Raw genomic sequence first — 18,097 nt, 5'->3', positions numbered from 1 at the left:
AATATAGTCACAGAGACCCTGGGACATCCCAGTGTACCATTAATTATTTCTTGTCGCTCCTCTGGCAAGCAAAAAGCACGTTTCAGGTTTCCTTTTGTCTTTGCAGCTGATTTAATCACTGCAGCTCCTAAATCTGCTGTTTGGCTACAGCCTTCGAGGTGAATCTTGGATCACAAATATATGCTCCACTACGAGACAAAACAAACCTAATTTTGTGCCTCGGGCAGCAAAGCTGCTAGTGCAGATTGTTGCTGAGTATTACAGCCACTTTTATGGACTGGGAGCACCGAAAGGGCAGCTTGAACACAGAAGGGGAAATGTGCTGCCAACTCCCTCCACTGGCCACCTCGGGAGACAGAGAAACGCTAAACAACAACTGCAAAAAGTTAAGGATGAGAAAGGGGTAAAATCCTCCCAATACACCCAGAAAAGTGAGGAGACTTCTGCTGCTACCTGCTAAAGGTAGAGCTGTGGGTTGCATATAGACTGCTTATGCAAGGTGAATGGTATTTAAAGAGAAGCACTTTGTTCATCTGCAAACTGTCTGAAGGACAGGAAGTGTCATCTGGCTAACACAAACAACAGATTAACCACAATTAAGCCCTGCCTTTAAACTACCACCTGTATATCATTAGGAAGGTAACACATAAGCAATATGTTAGTGAAATATATAGTTAGGAAAAAAACCACCAATCCTGTCAGTACTTTGTAATGCAACAAGTTCCTGCTGTTAGAGGAATTTTGCCTGTGCTGAGAGACTCTCATTTAAGAGAAATACCCAGTGCTAGGAAAAAGATTAATGGGCTGCAGCTCTGCAAGTTCAAAAGTGGAAATGATGTGTGCTTGGTTCTACCTTTTTCACATTTTTTCCGTGTCTTCCTCCCTCAAGCCTTTGTTGGCATGAAGCTAGACAGTGGCCAATCATTTTTCAGTTGAGTATTGGGTGATATGGATCTACACGCCTACACCCAGAAGAGCTCACCCACAAGTCTTAGCCTATTTGCCTATTGTAGGTATATTTTTTTTTTCAGTTGCAGCCAGTGAATTTCAATGAACATTGCAAATTTCTCATGACAGAAATGATTTATTACCCAGCTATTCTTATGCAAATTCAAAGATACAAGAGATAGATCACTACTCAGGGACAAACTAACCTGAACTCTTCATGCAGGAGACTGTTTTGCTTCATATAAATGGATGTGAGGAGGTAAGAAACTGACTGAGAAGCCTCATTTGTAGATGAAAGGGGCACACGCCTCCTCACTTTGTCCATCATTGCTGCTTTACTCAGAGACTTGTACTGTCTTTGGTTAATGTAGACCAGGCAGTACTTATTTAATGTGGCTAAGGATTTTGCCCTGTGCCTTCTTGCTTACCAAATACTCAGTAGCCGAGGGATCCTTTTTCGCAGAGTCCCATACTTTGACTCAAATGTGTAGGCACAGAAGAAGGACATGACAATTTGGGTTTTAAAACCCACTCTTTAAATTTAACAAAACTGCAAAATAGTAAGTGTAGACTAATTTAAATCTTTCATGGTGGGGGCACTATCTCCTGCTCTGTGCATTGGACAAAGCAACACTTAAGTTGCCTAATCTGTCTGTCACAAAGATTATAGTAGTTGTAATGGCTGATGTCTTTCATCATTTCTATACCAGGAGATCAGATTTAAGATGGATCAAAGCAATCAGGAAAGAAGGAATGTCACCTTTGCTGCTTTCCAAACGTGGCTGAACTATTGTGCCATCTAGTAGCAAGAAGCCTTATCCTTACAGCCTAAGGAGAAAAAGCTATCCTGAGCAAAACCTAATGCTTATAAAGTAGGGCTTTATGCCTCAGAATATGAGGATACAAATGAATCAGCTGGATCAAACTCTCCTCACAGCTAAAAGATGAAATCGTTACCTTATGTTAGATACAAAACTGCTGTCTAATTTTAATTTATACTGACTCCTGTTCCTTCAGCAACTAAGAGTAGAAGAGCGTAAGATTACATAACCCTGAATCTGTACAGGAGAGGCAGAAAAAAATTTGGAGAGGGCTTCAAATATCATTTTTTGCACATGAAACTCATGCAAAGAGCTTCAGGGATGACTCTGCTGTCTGGAGACTTTATCTTCTTCTTGCTGTATGAGACAAATGATCATAATTGCTATTACAAGGCTGTGAGTCTGATGTTTAACAAGTCCAAAAATAACATCACAGTCAAATTATTCTATGGATTTGGGACAACAGAATGGTCACATTAATGCTTTTGCCTTATGATGTCTCCAATAGAAGAGAGTAAGAGCATTAGAGATTTCAGAGTTACTGTGCTAAGGGCAGTCTTCAAACTGCACAGATCAAAAGGCCCAGTGAAATGTTAAATAAAGAGAAATGTGAGAAGAACAACACACAATCACACTTTAAGAGCTTTAGTATGTATAAATCTGGCTCTACTTGAACAACTGAAATAATTTCTTGAATTGAATAGGAATGAACCTTACACACTGTTCAGAAAAGGAAGCAGATAAAGCACAGCATTTCAAAACCAGCAGCTGTCCAAATATAAATTTCCTGTTTATTGAGATTTCAACTGTATCAAAATAAAGGTCTCAGAGAGGCTGAGCAAGTCAATCATTATATACCTTGTTAGTGTGACAGCCCCCTGTGTATTGTTTGACTGGAAATAAAACACAAATACCCCAAGCCCCTACTGTGTCTGCTTCATGGTGCATAAACCTATTGTGTGTCATGTCACTTAGAGTTTTGATGGCAGACTACCAAATGGCAAAGGAAAATACACAATCAAGACTTCATTTTCATAAATGAAATAAAAGTACACACAGGAAATATAGAACAGAAGTGTTTTCATTAGTGTTATTTCAAGGGTCCATCACTCAAACTAGAGACTTATGCAAGCCTCACTGAACATTTGATTACATATGTAAATGAGTGAGTTTTCCAAGTGTATATTATTTCCTTTTCCAACTTTAATGTCATTCAAAAGCCTTCTTGTGATAACAAACCTAGGCTAAGTTATTTTCAGTGGTATTATGTCCTGTACCTGGCTGAACTGACAGGGACAGAGCTCTTGGGCTCTGCCAGCACTGCTGCCAGCTGCCAGTGTGCTATGACGGCTTCCCTTCACAGAAGCCTCCCTGGAGTTGTATCTATATTAGACATATTTAAACACCAAAATGCATGGCCTTCAAAGTCAGCAATAGAATCAGAATACATTCCAAAATGAAGGTTGTTATCTTCTGTTATCTTGAAGCTTGAAGCTGTTATCTTCAAGTCCTGTGTTTTCCTTTACCTAACGATTTGCATCAAGGAAGCACTTAGAAATCATTGAGTTAGTTTTGTTGGACATTGAACAGAGCAAAACTAAAAGGAAGGGTCTTACCTCTAAAACCTTCTGATCAAAACTTGTATGTACATTGTGCTAGGAAGTCTGGCAATTTTGGGAAAAAGAATAAACAAAGACATGCTGTAGAGATAACGTTTTCATCTTGCATCTCACGTGAATCACGTCTGGAAAAAATAAATAAAACTGATAACTTTGAAAATTAGATTTTTGAACAATATTTTGAGAAAAAGAGAAATCCAGTATTGTGTAGTAGAAAATGTTGGCTAGTATTTTCTGGGTTAAGCTGAATCTTCTTAATGTTATCAGTCTATTTCCACTGGTAGATTCCTTCCAAAACTTCAAACATCTGTTTGCATTATTTCATGGAGCCCAGGGGGTCCCAAGATTGAAATCATGCCTAACTGAGGGAAGTTGGTCCCCAAAGAGGTCTCTATGCAACACTGCCCAGAATAAAGGGAAAGGGAAACAAGTAAAGCAAAGAAACAGCGTGTGGGATCCAGTCTGCTGAACCTGTGCACTGAGCTTGTGTCGAAATGCTGGATGCACCGTGAGGCAGTCCTACAGTAAGTGCCAAATTTCCTGTCTTGTCTGTGGCAAGAATTCATGTGAAGGTCTCCAAGGGAAGCTCCTGCCTCTGCAGTGTAGATGTTACCCTTGTTCACAAAGTTTTGTCTCATTACAGGCATTTTCTCCATTTGCTGCACAATATTAACCCTAAGAAAAAATATCATAAAAACAATTGGGACAAGAACAAACACAGAAGCATGTCTGAGTGTTCAGTCTTTGTGCTAAATGATGGGTGACTATTAACAGATGATATTTTATGAGAACCCACCAGTACAGTGGTACAGTCAACAGCAACTGGTGGCACTTTCAGAGTTACCTGGAGAATGTAGGCATTCCCATACTGCTGCTGTCTAACAGGAGTGAAGAGTGTACTTCTTTAAACGACTTGGAGAAAATCTCAGCTATAATTTGCACCTGATATAGAAAGACAAATACAGCCACAGTAAGAATACAAATTTCATTTGCTGGTATTGTGATCATATCTGTACATTCTGACTAGCAAGGGAGACTGGAGAAAAAATGGCTTTCCACTAATTAAAATTAATTCTGCTGTGTTAAAACTTTTCTTTTGTACTGTTTCTGCATGTTTTCTTCTCCTCCCTGTCCCCTTACAGATAGGAGTTTCAGGAGGGAACGCAACGATTTTGACTCCAAATTTGATGATGCGACTGGGCATTTTTGGTTGCTCTTTCTCAGTAGTGTGTTGTGATTAATGTTTCAACTGTTTTAGGCTGAACTGATCTTTCCCAAGAAGCAAGTGTTGTATTAGTTGTTGTTGTTGTCATTATTATTATTTGCCTTCTGGGGAAAAGAAAGAAAAACTGTGGTCACTAGACCTTTAAGGACTGTAATAGGCATGGGTACAAGTTATTGATCAACTTGAAGGTAAATTAAATAGAAAAAAAATCTTCCCTAGTAAAGGAATCTCTACTGCATGTTTCCAGACTTTCCACTTTGAAGAGTTATTTTAGTTTAAATCAGTATTAAGAATAAATGCAGATGGATAGTAGAGCATCCTGCTGAATGCTTTTTCCAGGCAGATGAACATTTTCTGCTGCTCCTTTCTGTTCCTCCCATTTTAGACCAGGAGTGTTGCTCTGAGTGGCAGTAACTATCTTCTAACCCAAACTGCATACCTCTTTCAAAGACAAGCAGGTAAGGGTCCAGACCTTCCAGAGGTATGCACAGCTGTACCAATTCTACTGGTATACATCAGCTGACCCTGCTTATGACTGCAGCTTGTGCGAGCAAATTAAAAAGGCTACAGACTTGATACAAAGGCCCTCACACACCTAATACTTTTCCTTTACTGGAGGAAAAAAAAAAGAAACAACACAACCAACATATTCCCTATTTTTTTTTTTCACTCTTCGTTTCCTTTTGTTGTCCTCAACACTGTTAATTAATTCCCAGAATTAAGCTGTTCATGGCAAAACAAACAAAAATACAAAACAAAACAACAACAACAAAAAAGTGTATTTAAGCTGTCAAAAACTCCATTCCTCTTCCTGTTATTCTGATTTCAGCTCAGGCTCACAGCAGGCCACAAGAAGGACTTTCATATAGTCAGCAGCTCCAAGATCAAACTCTCTGGTGCTTGTGATGAAGCTTCCCCTTCTAATAGTGTCTCTAGCAACTCCCTTCTCCAGGCTGGATGAGACCTGGATTTCTAGAAAGTTAAATTCTTAGAAATTATCACACTGTAAACAAGCAGTCAAATGAAAAAGAACCTCTTCCTTCAATTTATTTCAAATGTTGCAGGTGAATTTTCTTCACTCTGATTAACCTTAATTACATCTGTTGCTCTTTTTTACAACCAGCAGAATGTAAAATATGCAAATGGATACAGTGAGCTCCAAATTAGAATTGTTGAATCTAAACCTTGCCCAGGAACTTGCTGCTGTAGCTGTATTTTAGCTGCTTACATAGGGAAGTGCGCCTCAGATGTGAACCCACAAAGAATTTAGAGCAACAATATGCAACTCTGTATCTGCTACATCTCAGGGGGATGGCATAATCATCTATCTCAAGAAAGAGAGCAGCAGATGGTATACTGCAGATTTGTATGTTTGCACCACTTATTAGTTTATAGAATTAAGAAAGTAGATTTTAAAATTAAAAAAAAATATTTTCCCTAGACGTGATAATGAAGTAGTTATTTTATCATCCTCTGTTACACATACTTCTCTTTAAAGGATTGTAATGCAAAAGTTCTCTTTCGAGATGTCCATTCGTTTTTCAGTATCTGATAGCAATGGTTATTCATTCATATGTTCATCTGATTCTACGTATGATGATTGATTCTGTTTGCACATAATTTTAGTTCTTCCTATATAATGGAGAAAGAATTGCAAAAATATAAATTAATACTATATGTGTTTTATTACTTAGTATCAGAAGCTATGCAAAAGATCTATTAGTAAAATATATTACTGTGCTGTTTGCTTTCTACTTTGCAGGAAGAGTCAGATTATGAGAGCTACTTGGGGAACACTGGTGTTGCTGACATAAGATCCCAAAAGAGGGAGTTTGTGTTTCCAGATGTTTGTTCTTGCCTTTATTTCTGTTTTTCTGTGTACATTTTTCCCCATACACAATCTGAAAACAAAAGGAAAAGGCAACAAAGCCTCTTTCTGGCTGACTATACTGATGCATTTGATCCCATTTTTACTTAAGAAGAGACACTACAGTTAGGTCTAGTATGGATGTGTGTACTCTCAAGATAGAAAAAAAAAGTGAACTATGAAAAAGATCAGATCAACAGCTCTGGGGACTGAAGGCTTGTATTCATTCAGTCAACTGAACACAAGCTCTAACTGTGTGTCCTCCCTCCCTCCCTCCCTTCCTCCCTTCCTCCTTCTCCTCTATTAAGATGCTCCAGTTCTTTATTAGAGAAATCCCTACAGGTTAGAATTTGTACCAGGTCAGTGCCTCTCTCGAAGAGCAGCCCAACAGGGGCACTAGTACCTTGTGGCTGAGAGGATGTGAAAATCTATCTGGAAGGAAATAATCTAAAGGAATTTGACCTGGAAGGACATGGATTCAGTGTCACTGCACGTCCTGAGCTTTTCTGGACCAGCAGAGGTTGGTACTTCACTATGCATCCCAAGCCACCATCACTGAATACTTTCAGAATCCTACTCCCTTACCCCTCACCAATTCACACTACATGAAGGTGCTTCAGCTTCACATATGGAGGAATATTAAATTCCTAAGCATTGTGAATTAATATCTCTGACTTTAACTCACCATACATATTTTAAAAGATTATCAGTCCTCCAGAATTTACTCTTGAACAAACTTACTGACTTCAGTAGAGCACCACTGACCAAAAAAGAATCTGACATTAGTATTTCTGATTAGGGTTTGTACTGTTGTCTTTAAAGTGAAAGAAAACAACACCTTTGAAACACTAAAGCACCCCAACGATATTTCAGTTGCTATAAATACAAAATTATACGATAGACTTAATTTCAGTTAGGTAAGTAATGGCAGGAAACTATCAACACTTCTGCTCTCAAAGTAATCAGTGATAATTTACAGCTAGGGAGAGTAATCAATATGCAGGATCTGGCTTTATTTTGGGTAAATTGAAGTCTTTGACCTGGCAAGGGCTGATGACTTGCCCTAAAATAGATTAGAATTTCCTATGGTAGAAGGGGTAGTCCAAATTGCTGCATTTATTTACCTAGAAACAGTAAATATAAAGATATATCTGTTCACTAGGAAATACTTCACTGTTTTCCAACATATTTCCAGATGATCTGCCTGAACAATTTACATGTGCAATATTTGTATGCTACAGATACTGCATCACCCAAGATAAACTGTGCTTGGGGCATCTTGCATCACATAAACACCAGGTGATAGGAGCCCTGATAAATTGGATATGTTCCCTTAAAAGACCCTGGTGTCAAATCACTTACAACTTTTCCCATTTTCATCTAGATTAACTCATATTTTTTTCTGCTGGATATCTATCTCTGGCTGAATGCTTAAAGAAAATGTCAAGTGATATTGGATTTGAAAATGTAAGTTGTTTCCACTCATTAGAAAATCTTGGGAACATAAAAATGAACTTTCAAATTTGGTTTCTTCTGTACTTCTTCCAACATGTATTTCATAGTAATCCTCACTGGGAATATTATAAAGAAGGGTTTCATGATAACTTCTTGGAAATCCTCTAAATATAAGTGAACAGAGAATTCCTTCTTAAATCATTTCAAGAGTTGTTAACAGAACTTTCTAAGTTCCCCAAGATAAGTTTGTTGAACTAAATATAACCATCCCTTGGCTTGCCCAGCCCACAAGCTGTGCAGTGCCAGCCCTGCCCAGAAGCAAGCAGCAGAAGGCAGCAAGAACTGGGTAGTGGCCCCATCACTAGATGGTGGTCTGGGTTGTCATTGATCTTGCAGCTCTGCAGTCTTCCAAAAATGGAGACCCTCTATCTCCAGATGTCTTTTGCTGGTTTGGGTAGGTCAACACATCCAGAAAAAAATCTTTGGCAAGATTTTCCTGTTCTTCAAGTTAGGGTTCATCAGATCACATTTGCAAGCTGGAGAAGAGGCTCATCATTGACAAGGCATGTAATTGTGAAGAGCCACAAACTCACCCCATCTTTTATATCCTTTCTCTGCTTACTTTTTTTTTTTTTTTCCTTTTTTCTTTTTCTTTTTCCTACTTGGCACATGATTGGTACTGGATTTTAATATAGCAAACGTATCATAAACCGACAGAGCAGTTCCTTGAAAATCCATGCTAGTGAACTAGTATTTTCAGGGCTTCCAATGCAGGCTTAAAGTCTTCTAATTTTAGCTGAGGTTCAGGGCTCCATGGCTCCAGAGATCTTTTCTTTGTTTCATTTGTAAATGACTGAAAGAAAATCACGGCCTTCAAGAAAAAAACGTCTTGCAGATCTTGTCATGCACATTGTTCCTTTAGGTAGGCTCTTGCTGTGTCAGGGCCTCTGGTTTAATAATAATCCTGCAATCCTATTCTGTAAGTTTTTTAGCTTGATAGGGGCTTTGCTGATTAATGTTGTCAGAATGAGATGTGCTGAAAAACACCTTCTGATGCATTACATGAAAGGCTCAATCTAACAGATGTACGAGATCAGTGTATTGTCATGTTCTTTTACCAGGAAAAGTCAAGACTTTGGGCTAAATCAATGATGCAATTTGTTTAATGTGAAGTTTGATTTTTTCTTGAGTCAGACCTCACCAGTTTTTCTTTCTCTGAGGCATACTAATAAGTTTCTTTTTAAGTTTCTGATTTCCTTTATTTTTTTTCCTAGATTTACTTCTTCTGTGAATGAGTTATTTGAAGGATATTTATTCATAAAGTAAATTCTTTCCTGTCTGGTCTGAATGAAAATATCTTGTGGATTCTCCTGACTTTTTCAGATATATTTTGATCTTAATATTTTGTGTGCGACAGGAATGTCACAGCTGTCAAGCAGGTATGTTTGCTTTGATGACACTTCCAAATCTTTTGTTATGAAATATGGAAATGCTCTGGTGTCCAGGTGGAAAATATAAAGAAACTTAGATATTTAAATTTATTATGCAAGAATAAAATCTACAAAAAATCTGAAGACAACTATACATCCTTGCATAAAATAGATCTTTATCTGGAAATATGGCATTCAAAGGTCCTAGTCTTGAATCAGGATAAAAGAAGTGCCAATGGTAATTTGCACTGAGTTCCTGGTTATTAAGAAATTATATATATAATTGCATATTTTGCACTAACTCCCTTCCCTTCCCTTCCCTTCCCTTCCCTTCCCTTCCCTTCCCTTCCCTTCCCTTCCCTTCCCTTCCCTTCCCTTCCCTTCCCTTCCCTTCCCTTCCCTTCCCTTCCCTTCCCTTCCCTTCCCTTCCCTTCCCTTCCCTTCCCTTCCCTTCCCTTCCCTTCCCTTCCCTTCCCTTCCCTTCCCTTCCCTTCCCTTCCCTTCCCTTCCCTTCCCTTCCCTTCCCTTCCCTTGTAAAGGAGCAAGAAGTGAAGGCTGTGAGAGGGAGGTCAGGGAAAGGTAGTGTTTTTATTTTTTCTATTTATTTCTCACTACCTAAATCTATATTAATTGGCAATAACAATTTATTTTTTTCCCCAGCTGAGTTTATTTTGCTCATGACAATAACAAGTAAGCAATTTCATTGTATTTACCTCAACCCATGAGATTTTTTGTATCCTACTGTCTGGCTGAGGAGGGAGAGTATTCTTCTGAGTGGACATGTGGCTGCTGGACAAACCTAACCTGCCACATCTGGACATGTATGATGCAGAATTTATTTGAATTGGCCTTTATTTGTTTTATTCCTTACCTCCCTCCCCATTATATTTTAAAGATTGAAGGCATTACTTTTTGGCAAAGCTGAATCTATGAATGTTTCCCTTTCTCTGTGTCTAGCTATCATTTTGGGAAGCACTTACCATTTAAATACCAATTAAAATACAGGAATAGAAAACAGAAGGAACACTAAAAAAGAAAAGTCTTGTCTCCAAATCTGGAGAGACACATTTCCAAGCTTGTCTAGGATCAAAGCTCTTTAACATGGGACAGAAAATCACCCATTATTTTTGTAAGCTGTATTGTTGCAGGTTTACTACAATAATGATGTAGCTGTAAAGAGGTGATCATTAATGATATGTAGGTCAAATTCATCTCCGAGGTACATGAGTTTTAATGAGTGAAGCCTGTTTTCCTCAGCACTCAGCCCTTTAAGTACTCTGCATAAACTCCCCAGTGGCTGAACTGGCTGGTATTACTGGTTGGCAAAGCACTGTGGTCAGTCCCTGAGTGAATGCTCACCACATGAACATCATGGGGCATCTGACACGTCTGTGGAAGTTTGTCTTCCCTGGGCTTGAGCAGAGGTCAGACATTACCCTTTACTGCAGGTAAATGTTTGTTGGAACACAGTCATTCTTCCAGTAGTATTGCATCACTATCTGCACGAGGCAGTGAGTTCTAATTTCTGCTTTCTCAGTGTCTTCAGGAGCATTTCATAGACCCCTTTCCTGCAGCTCATAGCTTCTCCCCAGGATGAACAGCTTCTCTCTGTCTGCTTTTCAGGCCCAAGAGCCAGTTGCAGTACTCACACGGGGTTTCTCTTACTACAAAAATACTTAATTTGTGCACATAGCTTTTGGAGGTTCCCTTAGACTTTATGGTTATTTGAGCTAATATTAAGACCACAGCATATTTACTCTGTTTCAAAACTCTGCCCCTCACACTGAGATTTGTATTTTGATGTTACCTCTGTTCCTTGGTTGAAGCATCTGTAAACCCTGATGTGTCATCACTGCACCCCACTGATGGGTAAGTTGTTCCTGGCTTAGAGCTTCACACACTCAAAAGGTTTTTCAGTTACATTGAATTCAGTAAGAGTAGAACAGCAGAAGTGGATCTGAGGAGAGCAATGGTACTGAGGACTGCTTGTCCTCATGACATGCTTCTCAAGGATTCTCTCTTTGTCTGGCTCTAGCCTGAGCCTGTGGCCAGAATGCCCATTCATGGCTGGAAGACATTAGATGTCCTCCTGGAGGGCATATTTGAGGCTGCTCCGCCTGAAAGGGATCTAGTTCACGTGCTTTGCTGCTGCGTGTACTCTGCTTCTGTGACTGCATGGAGAGTAGGGATGGCTGAACAATTTCTGGCTCTAACTAAAACACTGATGCAAATGCACCATAGGCTGTACATGAACAACTCCTCTAAGTTGCTGTAAGAGCTTTTGGTTTAGCTGTGTATGTAGCTATGACTCAGTGATGCTTTTGTTTTGTGTGTCCTACTTTTACATTTCTAATTCCCATCCTCACAGGCAAGAAAGCTGTATTTATTTGCTTCTCAGAGATGATACAGGATGAGTAGGAAAGAACCTGCTATCTTAATTCTTGTTCCCTTTTTAAAGCCTGAAAATAGTCGATTGCCTGTTCTGTGGAGAAGACAACAAAAAATGATGAGCAACTAAGTAAAAGTAAGGAGAAAATGTCATGAGAAGTGTTTTGTTGTCCTGGCAAAGTTACCTTTATAAAAGCACCCTTGTTCTAAATGCTTAATATGATCTAGCCAATTAAAGTATTGCCACAGGTTAGCAATCAAATTTCTGGTAGAAGACAGGTAGTAGGTGGAAAAAAAGATGGGGATTATCTAACATTCTATGGATTTAGTCTTTAGAGATTGATTATTTCCGCACATTGAAGAAATATTAAAAAAAAAATTAAAAATTTCTCTTTAGGGATTTCACTGCTTCAGATCCATTTACCATATTTCAGAATCAACTGAACACACAAAACTGATAAAACATGTTTGTTTTTAAAGTATCTTACATCCTGGACATACCCATGTAAAATGCAAACCATCTAGCTTGTTTGGAAGTAAGGTCAGTGGCATTTTTGTCAGCACCACGGAGCTCTGTCATCCATCAGTAAATCTAGCAGTAAGAAGAGTTTGCAGGACTCAGATGCTTCTCTTCAGCCTGCTGTGCTGGGCGTCTGTCACATGGCCCATTAATGGCAAGATGTTGACACTTTGTCATTTTTCACAAAGTTGTAAGTGAGCTACGAGCCAAAAGCAGATAAAAAGACAAATTAACTCATGCAGCATGTAGCAGTCTGCCCATGATCAGCCATCCCTGCCTAGACAGAGGAAAGACTGAAGCAATACTTCCAAAAAGTACTCATTATTATTCAAATTTCTCAACACAGCAGTTTTGAAGTGTGGTTGCATAATATTTGTGCAATGTTGTGTTAAGAGAAGTGCTTATCACAGACCTGAGACCCCAATTTGGAAAAATAATGGTATTGCATGTTTGATTAATGCTCTTCTCCGATACTGATCAACGGCAGTGCAGTAGGAGAAGCGTGGGCTTCCTCAATCTGCCAACAAGAAGGTCTTTCGAGCTTGCCAAGAAAACTGCTATTGTTTGTGCCCAGGCCCCAGTCTCGCAAGCTGTTCTGTGCGGGTGGACCTCAGTGCTTTGCAGAGTGATGGTGACTTTGTTGACTACAGCAAAATGGAGAAATCCATGGCATGAATGCAATAAATCCTTCTTTGCTTGGAAAATAGGATTCAGATTCCTCTGAAGAACAGCTCATCTCACTCACATGCAAATGGAGTCATTGCTAGAAGGGATGGATTTGATGCTCTTTTAAAAAATGCACAGCTAGAATATGCATTTTATACATATTTACTTTGTAAGCTGAAATTCAAGGAAGGATGTGACGGAAGGATGAATTTCAAAGGAGATTTTGCCATGTCAAAATCACACAATGTGTATGTCCTATTTGATAGGCAAAGCTTAAATTGGCAAGATGAGAAGAGCTGAGGATGTCTTCTGAGTTATATAATACAGCTGCTATTTCTATGAGCAGAATAAATGGTCTATATGGCTGAGGAGCCTGCACTATGGGTCAGGAGCCCTGTGTGCTACTAAGCACCCTGTGGACAAAAAGAGCTGTGCTGAAGCTGGGTTTCTGTTTATTAAAACTAATGTGGCAAAGAAAGACGAAAACAGTTTGACTCTGGCATCTGATATTTAGGTGTGTGTTGGTATCTGGATAAGTGCTGGCATACCCAGGCTTTGGAAAACCTGGTAAGCTCAAGGGAGGTATGAAACCTCTGAAGGTGTTGAGCCTGGGTGCTCCCTTCCTGTGGGACAACATTTGGGTTTGGACAAGAATTGGGGGTTTACAGGCATGGTCATTTCCATCTTTTGATGTCATCTTTGTGGAAGACGGGGACCAGACTGATCAACATGTGAGAGGAGCGATGGAATCCCTCCTTGCTCAGGGCAGCTTGGAAAACCTCATTGTGATGGAAACCATTCTGGCTCAGGGCTTGTGTGGAGGCCACCAACTCCTGAAAGCAACTGCCCATACCTGGGTGGGACATGGCTCTTTGGAGATACCCCCAGGGTCAGGCATAAACCATGTGGACAGAGAATCTCAGATGTAGCATCTAAGTCTGTCATCAAGCTCTGTTATCCAAAGGCTGTTTGTGTGAAAACTGTACAACGTCTGTTTGTGTGAAAGCTGAATAATCCATGAGAACAACCACATCAAAATACTCCAAATTTGCTGTATTCCAGCCTTCAGGGGTATTCCTCCCATTCTGATATGGATGTTCCAAATTCACCATTCTGCTAAATAGACACTGTAAATAGTGAATGGAAGTAATGTCCAGCTTTGCTCTACAAATATATATTTTCTAAAGCTAAGATTTAAAAAAAGGCATGAAAAGAAGTATTTCCAGAATTGAAGAAAAGAACAGGTGGAATACTATGCCTGCAAACACATTTATTTCTCTGCTCTATATGCCAACTACATATTATGGAAAAGTGTGGAAAATTATAATCACCATAAATACACTACAAACAACACAAATATATTATAAATTACCATGAAAACAACATGTTTTTATTTCCTCAAGTCATAACCGGAAAAATATGTATTAAAACATGGGGTTGTCTCTATTTACAGAGCTCTAAAGTGATTTTTCTCCAGATTTTGTAATGTTTTTGATAACTTTCCCATTTGTATTAATCACATTCAATTATTTAGAACTGTCTTTAAGTTCTGTTAATATAAACATACCAGTCCCTGTGCTGTAAATTAAAATTCTTTCTTATTTCTATATATGCTTTCTCTCTTACTTTAATGCCAAAGGTTTCTCTCTTGTCTAATGGCTATAATGAAAGCTTTTACTGCTAAATTAAAATAAAATGAGTTAATGGGTGCCCAGTGCCTTGTTCTAGTTAAAATGTGCATCAATTTGCAATGACCACTGCTTTGGGATTATAGCAAGTGTTTTATTTTAGACAAAGTGTAATGAACAGTGTGAAATTTTGCTTTTGAAGTGCCTAATCTGCTCTTCTGTAGACCTATTTATAGTTTATTTCAGTTTCTAATACCTTTTCTGCACTTTAAAGAGTCAAGTTGAAAATTTCCATGGTAGGTGATTGCTTCAGATCAATTTTTTACAATATTGTTGAAAATAGTTCAGACATTCAGAGAGAAAGGGTAAGAAAAAAAAAAGATATATACGATTTTTAATTTGCTCCTTCATGATGTGAAACAGCAGTAGATTTTTCCAAAGAATACATCTAAGTTCAAGCAACTTTTGCTTCTCCCATTAATATCCACCCAGATATGATTGAAATAAAATCCTCAGGTAGCAGAGTGAAAATTTAAATATGTTATTTTAAAATTAAAGACAATGCTGATTTCCAGACTTTTGTCTCTTTCTAAATTCCCAATTTTCCTTATCATATCATTTTGTGTGAAACCGAGTGTGTGTAAATGGGAATTCATATAATACGTGTAAGCAATCACAAGGGTGAATTCACATCTCTGCCTTGGTATCACTTTCAGCAGGAACAGGTTTTAGCCCATTCTTTCTCAAGCAGTTTCAAAAGGACAGTGCAATATATTGCCACTAATACTCCATCAGCAGTATTTGCAAGTAAAATATTGCACTTTCAGGAATTCCTTTTGTATGAATTATGTATGGATAGCTCCTCTGTTACATGCTGAAGTCACTCAGTATGCAGAGTAACCATCCAGAAACGATGTCTCCACTTTTCAAGGTTTGGAGACTTGGTGAAGTGTTTGATAAGATTTTTGTGCTTCTTGGTAACCTCATCTTTGGGCATAAGTGGCAGAGGGCACTGTGCACCTCTGCACCAAGCTCAGGATGGTCTCTGACTCAGCCCTGTGACTCTGCACTGTTGCATGAATCACTTGTGTTTTGTGTCTGATGTCTCCAAAGCAAGCTCTTTAGGAGCAGAAGAAGCAGCTGCAGGAGAAAGCAATAAAGGTGCAAAGACTTTGGGCCTGGTCTTATCACTTGTATGTGCAAACCCATACCTAACCAAGTCAGATGCTCCTTCCAGCTGGTTTAGGAGGCCTCAGCTCCAGAAAACCTCACACCTCCCCAAGTCCTGTCAGCTTTTCCAGCTGTCCACCTTGCTCAGCTGAGCTGTCTTCTGCTCTGGTCTCTCCTTGGATCAAACAGATTTGCCAAAATTTGAAGCTAATATTTATTGAAAAAATATTTGTAAATGGACAAATAAGCTCAAATAAAGATTTGCATGGGTACATTCAGATTCAGGTACTTATCTACTGGCAACGGAGTTTGTTAGGGAGCTGACTCTGTGCAGACTTGTTGATGGGAAATATAGCAAGCTGATTGTTTATCCTTAAATTTATGGAAAAACATGAGCGTGTAGGTAGATTTTAATTTGTGGTAATTTCTTTTCCCATAAGAAAGAATTAGCAGGTATGACATAAACTCTTTTAAAAGTCTTTGTTCAAATGCAGTAAAAAGATCTTGTTCATTTGGACCTTAAGAAAATATTCATATTAGACAAATGGTTGTCTGTAAACAAACACATCTACCTGAATTATTTATTTATATCTGGGAAATTAGGCATATTTCTTTGAGTAAATTATATATGAACTATCATATTCATTAGTCTAACAATTATGTGGCTAGCTGACACATTACCTAACAATGTATTAGATAACTGTTTGTCCATCATTGGATCAATACATTATTTACAATATGGGATTTTTTGCATTATTTAGCCATAACTATTAGTGAGTACGTTGTTTAGCGAAGTCACAGGACAATTTGTGCTCAATGATGTTTGGCTTATTGTGTTGCAATGTCAAGATTGCTTTATACAGCAATACTGCAGAAACAAATGGTGTCCTTAAATGCTTGCTCTGCCTTTTTGTTTTAACCGTTTCCTCTTCAATTCATAAGACACTTCCATTTATGTTTGTGCTTTTGTATATTTCCATGTGAAAACAAACAAACAAGAAAATCATGACACCATTTGAGGAAAACAGACAAATCAATGAAGGTTTCAGGATGTTTTGCACATTTTCTTTCTGTGTTACAGGACATTCACCCTTTGCTTTTTGCATTGGAAAAAAATCAAATGCTAATTAAAATCCAGCTGAGAAGATTCTACCGTCAAAAGAATTAAATCTGCCGGGTACCTTGGAATGGCTTTTTGACTTGCTGTGGAGATTAGATTTTGACTCTCTGGTAGTTCAGAGAGTGCAAGTGACAGGCAGTGTCAGAAGTTCACACTTTTTTCACTTTAGAGGAGTTTTATAAAGTATAATAACATTTTTTTTTCTCTCCCTTTTCTTATCATTATAGACAGGAGGCAAGAGTGAGACTCGACCTCTTGTCTGAATGCCTGCTGGCAGACAGCTCCACTCCCAGCAATTAGTAACTCCCTGCCTGGTGCCCTGTACTCAGAGGAGAAAGTTATCTGAGATGCCCATTTTGCAGGTTTCAATAAGTTCCCCTCAGCTGGAACAAGACCCTGGGCATGCTTTGAATCTGTCCCGTACCATGGAATGGGGACAGGGGACATCTCTTCCAGGACTGTCTCTTTTTGCTGTGAGCAGGGACTCAGCTTTCCCTGAGGGGCTGAGGTGCTGCAAGCAGGGCATGCATTACACGTAGGCATGCATTACATATATAGATGGTGCAATCACAGTGCCCATCCTTGGGAAGGGATCTTGCCTACTGAGAGATGTTAGAGAAAAGTCCAACCAGTGCATTGTAGGAGATTGTTCAAACATATTGTAGCCCAACAAACTCCTCAGTGTTTCCTCAGTAGTGACAGGCTCACCAGGAAGGCTTCTATTAAAATAGATCGGGCCAACAAATTGAAGGGTCAGGTTGTCATTTCTTATTGGTAGCAGGACAGAAGAGTCAGAGGATGAAATGTCCCCACAGGATTCCCCTTTGCAGTTGCTGCTGTCCCCTTTGAGGATAAGATGCACAAGAAAATGCTCAGCTGTGTGTGTCTTGCTGTACAAGAAGAAATGCAAGACCCCAAGAGACCCCAGTGTTAATTACCTCTGGGACATAAGGAGCAATGGAAACCAAGAAAAGATTGATGCTTCTCATGGAGAGACAGAGAGTGTTGCAAATCCGGGGATGGTCACTGGTCGTTGGCCATATGGTCATTGTCAGAAGAAAGGAGAGGTGTATATGAGAAGTGGGAGAGGGTTCTAGGGTAAGTGTGAATCATGCTAATAGCTTGCATTTTTGGAGACCTGCGTTTGGTGAAATAGCCATAAAATTACTTGGTGCATTCCTAAGTGTCAAGTTAACTGGGCAAATTCCTGCCCAGTGACTGTCTTTTGAAGTCTGCATCT

This window comes from Anas platyrhynchos, chromosome 2 (assembly GCF_047663525.1).
Source record: "Anas platyrhynchos isolate ZD024472 breed Pekin duck chromosome 2, IASCAAS_PekinDuck_T2T, whole genome shotgun sequence".
NCBI lineage: Eukaryota > Metazoa > Chordata > Aves > Anseriformes > Anatidae > Anas > Anas platyrhynchos.
This window is presented reverse-complemented; position numbering follows the sequence as displayed.